Raw genomic sequence first — 11,269 nt, forward strand, 5'->3', positions numbered from 1 at the left:
AAAAAAAATGTAAAACCTAAAAGTGCAAAAATAGGATAACCTTGGGTTATGGATTAGTATCGGATAGCAGTGAGTTTCAACAACCCAAACGGGAAGTGCTTACTGTAGCTACTCGTGTCAACTCTAAAGAGTGATGGCAAATAGAGTGTAGATCAATGCTACTTGATGCTGTTGTATGACAAAGATACCGTCAGCTACAAGTACCAAAATAGATAGTGATGATTATGAATTGCTTGTAAATCGCAATTAGTTTCAACATCTCAAAGAGGAATGGATATTTAAGCCACCCGAGTCATCTTAGAAGAAAAGAACTAAATTGTGATAACGAAACACATGTCAAGTTAGTTCAAATTAAACATCGTTGTTGATATGTTCATTGTGTTCAGAGTAGGAACAACTGTAACTTGGTCAAATCTGGTGGCAAACATCTGGCCCACATGTAGCCTATAACGGTCCCACTGCTCAACACAAACTACTGGCCCACATGTATCCTAGAACGGTACCACTGCTCAACACAAACTACTGGCCCACATGTAGCCTATAACGGTCCCATTGCTCAACACAAACCACTTGCCCACATGTAGCCTATAACGGTCCCACTGCTCAACACAAACTAACGGCTCACATGTAGCCTAGAACGGTCCCATTGCTCAACACAAACTACTGGCCCACAGGTAGCCTATAACGGTCCCATTGCTCAACACCAAGCAAGAAATCTATGTCTGAATCGGTTTGTTAGTGATCAAACTTATAACAATACCGAGTGGAAAAAGCAATACAAAGAAAAAAAAAATGTAAAACCTAAAAGTGCAAAAATAGGATAACCTTGGGTTATGGATTAGTATCGGATAGCAATGAGTTTCAACAACCCAAACGGGAAGTGCTTACTGTAGCTACTCGTGTCAACTCTAAAGAGTGATGGCAAATAGAGCGTAGATCAATGCTACTTGATGCTGTTGTATGACAAATATACCGTCAGCTACAAGTACCAAAATAGCCTATAACGGTCCTATTGCTCAACACCAAGCAAGAAATCTATGTCTGAATCGGTTTGTTAGTGGTCCAACATAAACTATTGGCCCACATGAAGCCTAGAACGATCCCACTGCTCATTACAAACTACTGGCCCACATGTATCCTAGAACGGTGCCACTGCTCAACACACACTACTGGCCCACATGAAGCATAGAACGGTCCCACTGCTCAACCCAAACTACTGGCCCACATGTATCCTAGAACGGTGCCACTGCTCAACACACACTACTGGCCCACATGCATCCTATAACGGTCCTATTGCTCAACACCAAGCAAGGAATCTATGTCTGAATCATGTAAAACCTAAAAGAGCAAAAATAGGATAACCTTGGGTTATGGATTAGTATCGGATAGCAGTGAGTTTCAACAACCCAAACGGGAAGTTCTTACTGTAGCTACTGAACAACTGTAACTTGGTCAAATCTGGTGGCAAACTTCTGGCCCACATGTAGCATATAACGGTCCCACTGCTCAACCCAAACTACTTGCCCTCATGTAGCCTATAACGCGCCCATTGCTTAACACAAACTACTGGCTCACATGTAGCCTATAACGGTCCCACGGCTCTCAACACAAACTCCTGGCCCATATGCAGCCTAGAACGGTCCCATTGCTCAACACAAACTGCTGGCCCACATGCAGCCTAGAACGGTCCAATTGCTCACCACCAAGCAAGGAATCTATGTCCGAATCGGTTTGTTAGTGATCCAACTTATAACAATACCGAGTGGAAAAAGCAATACAAAGAAAATACAAAAAAAATGTAAAACCTAAAAGAGCAAAAATAGGATAACCTTGGGTTATGGATTAGTATCGGATAGCAGTGAGTTTCAACAACCCAAACGGGAAGGGCTTACTGTAGCTACGCGTGTCAACTCTAAAGAGTGATGGCAAATAGAGCGTATATCAATGCTACTTGATGCTGTTGTATGATAAATATACCGTCAGCTACAAGTACTAAAATAGATAGTGATGATTATGAATTTCTTGTAATTCGCAATTAGTTTCAACATCTCAAAGAGGAATGGATATTTAAGCCACCCGAGTCATCTCAGAAGAAAAGAACTAATTTGTGATAACGAAACGCATGTCAAGTTAGTTCAACGTCTTTTTTAATTCAACTCCATGTGCGTTGTTATGTACATTGTGTTCAGAGTAGAAATCACCAATAGAGCGTAGATCAATGCTACTTGGTGCTGTAGTATGACAAATATACCGTCAGCTACTCAACACAAACTACTGGCCCACATGTAGCCTAGAACGGCCCCACTGCTCAACACAAACTACTTGCTCACATGTAGCCTATAACGGTCCCATTGCTTAACACAAACTACTGGCCCACATGCAGCCTATAACGGTCCTATTGCTCAACACCAAGCAAGGAATCTATGTCTGAATCGGTTTGTTAGTGGTCCAACTTATAACAATACCGAGTGGAAAAAGCAATACAAAGAAAATACAAAAAAAAATGTAAAACCTAAAAGTGCAAAAATAGGATAACCTTGGGTTATGGATTAGCATCGGATAGCAGTGAGTTTCAACAACCCAAACGGGAAGTGCTTACTGTAGCTACTCGTGTCAACTCTAAAGAGTGATGGCAAATAGAGTGTAGATCAATGCTACTTGATGCGGTTGTATGACAAAGATACCGTCATCTACAAGTACCAAAATAGATAGTGATGATTATGAATTGCTTGTAAATCGCAATTAGTTTAAACATCTCAAAGAGGAATGCATATTTAAGCCACCCGAGTCATCTTAAATGAAAAGAACTAAATTGTGATAACGAAACACATGTCAAGTTAGTTCAACGTCTTTTTTAATTCAACTCCATGTGCGTTGTTATGTACATTGTGTTCAGAGTAGAAAACACCAGTAACTGAGCCAGTTATATAGGCTTACAATAGGCTCATAGGTTGCTTTAACATCTACAAACTAGTTATTGATATAACTTGTAACAATGTATGTACCAACGTACCAAAATGGATAGTGATGATTGCTAAGAATAGCTATTAAATCATCCCAATTTTTTCAACAACACAAAGAGGAATGGATAATTAAACAACCCGAGTCATCTTTAAAGAATGGAAATAATGTTGATACCCCAACATCTATCAATAATTCCAACGTCTATTTAAATAAACATCGTTGTTCACCAAGCAAGGAATCTATGTCTGAATCGGTTTGTTAGTGATCCAACTTATAACAATACCGAGTCGAAAAAGCAACACAAAGAAAATACCAAAAATATTGTAAAAACTAAAAGTGCAAAAATAGGATAACCTTGGGTTATGGATTAGTATCGGATAGCAGTGAGTTTCAACAACCCAAACGGGAAGTGCTTACTGTAGCTACTCGTGTCAACTCTAAAGAGTGATGGCAAATAGAGTGTAGATCAATGCTACTTGATGCTATTGTATCACAAAGATACCGTCAGCTACAAGTACCAAAATAGATAGTGATGATTATGAATTGCTTGTTATTCGCAATTAGTTTCAATATCTCAAAGAGGACTTCATATTTAAGCCACTGGAATCAACTTAAAAGAAAAGAACTAAATTGTGATAACGAAACACATGTCAAGTTAGTTCAACGTCTTTTTTAATTCAACTCCTTGTGCGTTGTTATGTACATTGTGTTCAGAGTAGAAAACACCAGTAGCTTGGCCGGTTATGTAGGCTTACAACAGCCTTATAGGTTGGTTTAACATCTACTAACTAGTTATTGATATAACTTGTAACAATGTATGTACCAACGTACCAAAATGGATAGTGATGATTGCTAAGAATTGCTATTAAATCACATTTTATTTCAACAACACAAAGGGGAATGCATAATTTAACAATCCGAGTCAACTTGAAAGAATGGAAATAATGTTGATACCCTAACACCTATCAATAATTCCAACGTCTATTTAAATAAACATCGTTGTTCACCAAGCAAGGAATATATGTCTAAATCGGTTTGTTGGTGATCCAACTTATAACAATACCGAGTGGAAAAAGCAATACAAAGAAAATACAAAAAAAATATTGTAAAAACTAAAAGTGCAAAAATAGGATAACCTTGGGTTATGGATTAGTATCGGATAGCAGTGAGTTTCAACAACCCAAACGGGAAGTGCTTACTGTAGCTACTCGTGTCAACTCTAAAGAGAGATGGCAAATAGAGTGTAGATCAATGCTACTTGATGCTGATGTATCACAAAGATACCGTCAGCTACAAGTACCAAAATAGATAGTGATGATTATGAATTGCTTGTAAATTGCAATTAGTTTCAATATCTCAAAGAGGAATGCATTATACTTTATTTTCGTAGGTCAGCTTTATAGAATGTCGGGAAATTAATATTATTTCATAACAAAATTATAGTCAGTCATATAGTACCAAATTGGATAGTGATCATTGTTAAGAATTGCTATAAAATTGCCCTTTGTTTCAACATCTCAATGGGGAATGCATATTTTAGCCTACATGTATGTATCATCGTAGGTCAACTTTAAAGAATGTCGGGAAAACAATAGTAGGTCAATTGATGTTATTTCATAACGAAGATATAGGCAGTACGAAAATGGATAGTGATGATTGTTAAGAATTACTATTCAATCGCCTTTTGTTTCAACATCTCAAAGGTGAATTACTATTCGCCGCTTTATCCTCGTAGGTCATTTTTAAAGAAATGTCGGGAAATTAATAGTATTTGTAACAAAGATGAAGTCAGTATGTAGACTAGCGTTTGCTAAATTATTTTCTGCGTACTAAAATTCAACTTAATGTGTAGTTAGTTCCAACCTTCATTGAAAGATATGAATATCAGAATCATATTGTTTTTTGTCAGAATCTGGTAATTTAAACCCTATCCAAATGTTGTTTTACTAACATTTCTTGTAAATGATAATACAATGTGAACAATAATAACGTAACAATGAAATTCCAAATATGTTTTCAAATTAATCAGAACAAAATGGATATTAATATTGGCTTTGAACAAAATGGATATTAATATTGGCTTTGAACAAAATGGATATTAATATTGGCTTTGAACTGATATCACGTCACAATTGATTTCATAAATGTAAAAGGCATGCATATTTTGCCTACCTCAGTCAACTTTAAAGAATATCATCAAATGTTGATAACCGAACAGTCGTTATCTTGTTGTAAAAATTGATTAGGAAAAAAATAGTAAAAATGAAAATCGAAAAAGATTGCAATGTCAGAGAAACGGTTTCTTAAACAGCAAATACACATCGCACTGTATCTTTTACAGGCTAAAGCTGATTTTAGTCATTTATAGATAACAGCAGAACTAAATATTTCCATGTTGTACAAACAAGGTACTTTATCTAAATTGAATCATATATATTGTTGTAATTTAAACAATGAATACAATGTTTTAAATTTGCTTCACGTTTTTTTTTAATTATTTCATGAGTACATTCCGCATTGTTGCTATATTGTATTTTTTTTCATATTGGATTATATGTTGATTGTTTAAGTTGTGACAATGAATACGTTTTAAAAAAAAATCGCTTGTTCTCTTAATTATTTGATTATTACATTTCGTGCTTTACAAAAATGGTATTTTATCTAGATTGGATCATATATATATTGTTTTGATTTAAACCATGAATACAATCTTTTATTTTTGTTTCGATTATTCCATAAAAACAGTCCGTGTTTTCCGGGCGAGGTGCTGTATCTATTTTTTATGTATTGGATCATGTGTGTATTGTTTAAGTGTTGAAATTAATATTATGTTTTAAATTTGCTTCATTTTTTTCTGTTAACTTTTCGATAAATACATTCTTTGTTATACAAACAGGTGCTGTATCTAGATTTTTTTATGTATTGGATCATGTGTGTATTGGTGTTTTTAAACAAAGAATACAATGTTTCAAATTTGCTTCACGTATTTTTTGATAATTATTCCATAAAAGCATTCCGTGTCGAAGATTCAAATAATGATAGAAGTGATAACATCAAAAACAATGTATAGAAGATTCTGTGATCATATGTTTCGTTATAGAAACCATCCTGGGGAAAATGAAAATCAGGAGAATGATGGAGTTATCTTGTATTTGAGAAAATGCAGTACCGCCGCTAAAGATTAGCCACATATGTTACATGTTTCTAACATTTTCTTTAGTGGCAGTGGAACAAAACAAAACAACAGAAAACTATCAAATATTTTCATCAAATTGAATATCAAATAATTGTCAGAATGTGTATTTTTGTTTCAATAATTGGTAAGACAAAATTAATTGATGAATGCAATACAAATCATTCGCGAATACTTTCTCCGCGGTACTGTTTCCTCAAACTTCATTGTAAGAGTTGTGTCGCTTTGATTGGGGCAATCTTTGCTATCTCAATTGGTTTCATCGCCCTGCTAACACTTCACTTACTTTAGCTTCACCTATATATAATCTTTTAGTACTGAAGTGCCTATCAGTCGACAGTACAGTTGTGACGCCATAGTCTTTAGGTTTGGTACGGCTAGTTAATACTGGTTATGGAATATTCGATTTATCACCTATAAGTCGTAATGAGTCATGAAAGGATGAAGCAGCTGTACGTGTATATCACTGTAATTTACATCATGGCATAGGCCTAATGTATATACAAATGTATCATCACTTGTGTGTACCTCCATTAAAAACTTATTCCAAATTTAAAGGGGGTAAACATGACATTAAGTAAAATAGTGTCCTCCCTTTTATTGATTGTTAGAGTATTCGTGTAAATTCCTATACTTCTAAACAGGATCACAGACAAATAACTTTAACGTTGGATACGACTGGGTAACACCGGATTTTACTATTTCACTTATCAAAACCCTATCTCAATTTTAAGAAATAAATACGGAATATCGATTTATTGATATTAAATCGATGAAGTGAAGTTATAAACGTTATTTGTCATTCTATTCTTTGTGAGAGCATTATAGTTCTTAAGAGGATTACAGAAACAATTTATAATGTGTATCATTCGAATTGCAAAAAATCACTTAATAATATACCTTGTTACTGACAGTTTATTTCCCCAGAACTATTGATTTGGTTTTACTGGGGCACATTGGCGAGCGTTTAAAACTGAAACCGAAAAACATAATTGGGCTGAATGGACCAGAACAGTTTTCTTAATATAACATAACCAGTTTTAAACTTAGATTACAAAAAAGCACTGGTTAGACTAAATAAAGGAAGGATATACTAAGTATTAGCTACTATTCCATGCCTATAAACATAATCTAAGCGTTAAAGGGATTCATTACAGCTCCTGTCATGCGTCAATAGCTCTAACGATTACCCGACATACCAATGTACCAGAGGAAGACTATTTGACTCTGAAGCAAACGTTTACAATAGAAATCCGATATTTAGTCAATGAAGTAGAACGTCAAAGTTATGCACCAATCAAATGAACGTATTTTAGTTTCAATTTTTTATGGTGATTTACTACAACTCAGTTTTTGTGCACCTTTATTACAGGACATGGATATCCCTTCACTTTGAACTAATAAAAAAGATCGACGAAAGTCCTTTTTAGGTATCAATACAAATTATAATTTCATTTCCCCGTCAGAGAATCATACGGACAGATTGCCAGTGGAATAATATCATTATAGAGCAGTAACGCACCCAGATGTACGTCATATAAAAGTGTAGTTTATGCATTCAGTTCGACTATTATAGGTGTCGTGTTTCTTTTGTTTAATACTTCACACAAATCTCAAGTTAGTGAAAAAAATATTCATTACAACCACTATTACCATTTCCTTCTCTCCGGGGAGGACTTACATCTCAACAAAACTAGTGTATCCCTTTATTGCGCCTATTGTCTTTTTATGTACTCGGTAATGCAATACTGATGACGAAAGTGTTGTGAATAATTGATCAATTTCTTCGGAATGGTATATTTGTTTTTTACATTACACATAACTACGGACAGTTGGGTTGGGATATGTATGTGTCATGCCTCTTCGGTTGACATGATATTCTGATAATTGACATTTTAGATGATGATAAGATTATCAATTTACACTCATTCAAAATCTTCCGCCCAGTGGCAGTGTTAATTGTATCTGTTAGCTCTAACCTCATACATCAACCCATCCGACCGTTTACGCTTTGGTATTGGACGGACCACTATACAGCAATCTTAAAGTTTAGATGTCCTCACTCCTACACTTTCATGAAACTGTTTAACTGTTTAGAACATACTAGTGTAGAATTCTGATTCATTGTTGGTAATGTTCTCATCTTTGACAGTCGTTACATCAATTACCGAGTCACGAACTACCCTCCTCTTGTACACTCCTCTCCTCATACAGGGCAATGTCTTACCAATAACCAATGAACTACCATCCTCTCCTTATACAGGGCAATGTCTTACCATCAACCAATGCACTACCCTCCTCTTCTCATACAGGGCAATCAATTTCTTACCATCAACCAATGAACTACCCTCCACTCCTCATACAGGGCAATGTCTTGCCAATAACCAATGAACTACCCTCCTCTCCTCATACAGGTCATTGTCTTACCATGAACCAATGAACTACCCTCCTCTCCTCATACAGGGAAATGTCTTACCAACAACCAATGAACTACCCTCCTCTCCTCATACAGGTCATTGTCTTACCATGAACCAATGAACTACCCTCCTCTTCTCATACAGGGCAATGTCTTACAATCAACCAATGAACTACCCTCCTCTTCTCATACAGGTCAATGTCTTACCATGAACCAATGAACTACCCTCCTCTTCTCATACAGGGCAATGCCTTACCATCAACCAATGAACTACCCTCCTCTCCTCATACAGGGCAATGTCTTACCATCAACCAATGAACTCCCTCCTCTTCCAAAACAGGGCGGCAATGTCTTACCATCAACCAATGAACTACCCTCCTCTCCTCATACAGGGCAATGTCTTACCATCAACCAATGAACTACCCTCCTCTTCTCGTACACTCCTCTCCTCATACAGGGTAATGTCTTACCATCAACCAATTAACTACCCTCCTCTTCTTATACAGGGCAATGTCTTACCATCAACCAATGAACTACCCTCCTCTTCTAATACAGGGCAATGTCTTACCATCAACCAATGAACTACCCTCCTCTCCTCATTCAGGGCAATGTCTTACCATGAACAAATTAACTACCCTCCTCTTCTCATACAGGGCAATGTCTTACCATCAACCAAGAACTTCCCTTCTCACCTCATACAGGGCAATGTCTTACCATGAACCAATTAACTACCCTTCTCTCCTCATACAGGGCAATGTCTTACCATCAACTAATGAACTACCCTCCTCTCATACAGGGCAATGTCTTACCATCAACCAGTTAAGTGCGACCGTTTAATTTTAAAGTTTCTGGTTGAGTTCGGCGGCAAGATTTTCATGCAGACTAGGCATTCCAACGGGAACATTGATTTGTTTCTGATTTTATTTGAAGCTGAATGTATTGATGGGCTTATTAGGACTGGTAACAACAATCTAGGTAAGTCCTTCAATTTTATATTTAGATATATCGATGATGTGCTGTTAGTGTGTTGAATAGCAAGAAACTCATTGACCACATCGATTCTAACGTAGTGTACATAGCCTGAGAGCTTGAACTCAAGGACACCACATATTTTCTGAATTTGACCAGCAAGGACGGCTTCTAATCTTTGCAAAAAGTGGGATGATTTCGAATTTCCAATCGCGAACGTTCCCTTTGTTGATAGCATCACCCCTTCTTGCTCTACCCACGGTGTTTTTATGTCGCACATAGTTTGGTGATCAAGAGCTTGATCCGAACATCATGATTTTCATTTCTTTGTTCTACGAAGGACGATGTTTTTGTTCATGCTGATTACAGTGCCTTGTGGTTTTGATGTCACTTCCCGAGTTCTTGATGTAAAGACACAACATTATTTGAATACGACTTAGATTTACATGGCGGGAGTCATTGATGAAGCGGAATACGCCTATCCTTCCAGAACACATGGCTTATTGTCAGTGATTTTTTTCAATGGTTTCATTTATATATTTCCAGTTTTCACATTTTCTGTTATCGATTTTAAGTTGGATTATGGTTATGTTGTGACTTTAGTTTTCTTTTATGTTTTGTTCTTTTTTTTTACTATATGCAGTGTGGAGTGATTCAATACATTCAGAATCGGGTTTGTTTTGAAAATGATAATGATTATATGACTTGAACGGCCTGTCTTCCGACACATGCACTTTCCCGTCCTAATACAGTTCGGAAGCATGCCTCAACATGGAATACATGAGAATAACCTAGTAATTAATATGTTAAGTGATGAATGCTGGATTAAAACCAAATAGACATACTGTAAATTGTTCACATCGTTGAATGAAACAGGTCAAGGTAGAGAAGTAAGGAGAATTAGCCGACAACATGCTATAAACCGTAGTATGGAATCGGATAGTATGTACAGATGTAAAGGCAAGGTTATCTAAAGACAACGTAACTGAATCGCGTATCGTTTGTTAAGTACAAAAACTGGCGATGTATTTACTTATTAACCTGTAAGTGATATAGGAGACAGGGGACTGGTTAACATGGACAGTTTTCTGAATACAATTATGTAGTTTTGTTTATACAATTATCATGCTACCGGAACATGTTGCTTAAACGGACATTGTAAACACATTGCTGTGTATAGACGGTTGACATTTTCGAAGTAAATTTAAATTCATGTAACATATTTTTGTATTCTGTTCTGTTAAAGTTCAAATGGAAAAAAAAAATATTGCTGTTTAAAGAAAAAAAACTGTCGCAGTGATGGGTGTTTTTCAGCAGTTTTACATTTAAGTGCTTACCCATTATATTTGTACTACAAATCGTGACAACTCTGTAAATTGCATGATCATTGCAATTAGTGAACCGATGTTGGGCGGAGTGATACCTTCTATCACGAGAGGTAGTTGAGGTCTTTTTACTCTATAGTCAATTGCAACTAAAAGAAGAATTGTTTTGTTTGTAATCGATTGAAATTTAATTATCCATGTTTGATCATGTAATTAAATTGCTTAATTATCGGTAGTTTTTATTTTCGCGATTGAGACTCAAATGAGTCATTCGAGAATTTTACTAGAATCTGTGAGAACGTTTTTTATATAAAGTTTTGAATGGCGAGATATGGCAAGTTTCTGATGCCCAAGTTCTATTTCTTGGAGCAATGCCACGGGAATACTGGCCGAAGGGAACAA

At 36.1% G+C, this 11,269-nt stretch overlaps 1 protein-coding gene across 1 annotated transcript in view; it reads left to right on the forward strand.

Annotated features, from left to right (window-relative positions):
• The window catches only part of LOC110463830, a 47,145-nt gene extending 41,704 nt beyond the window's left edge, over positions 1–5,441 (forward strand). Inside the window, exon 14 of the transcript XR_002464430.1 lies at positions 2,943–5,441. The gene's annotated coding sequence lies outside the window, so the exon portion shown is untranslated. The remainder of the gene's footprint in view (positions 1–2,942) is intronic.
• Positions 5,442–11,269: the final 5,828 nt, after the last annotated feature.

Source organism: Mizuhopecten yessoensis, unplaced genomic scaffold, assembly GCF_002113885.1.
Source record: "Mizuhopecten yessoensis strain PY_sf001 unplaced genomic scaffold, ASM211388v2 scaffold10933, whole genome shotgun sequence".
NCBI lineage: Eukaryota > Metazoa > Mollusca > Bivalvia > Pectinida > Pectinidae > Mizuhopecten > Mizuhopecten yessoensis.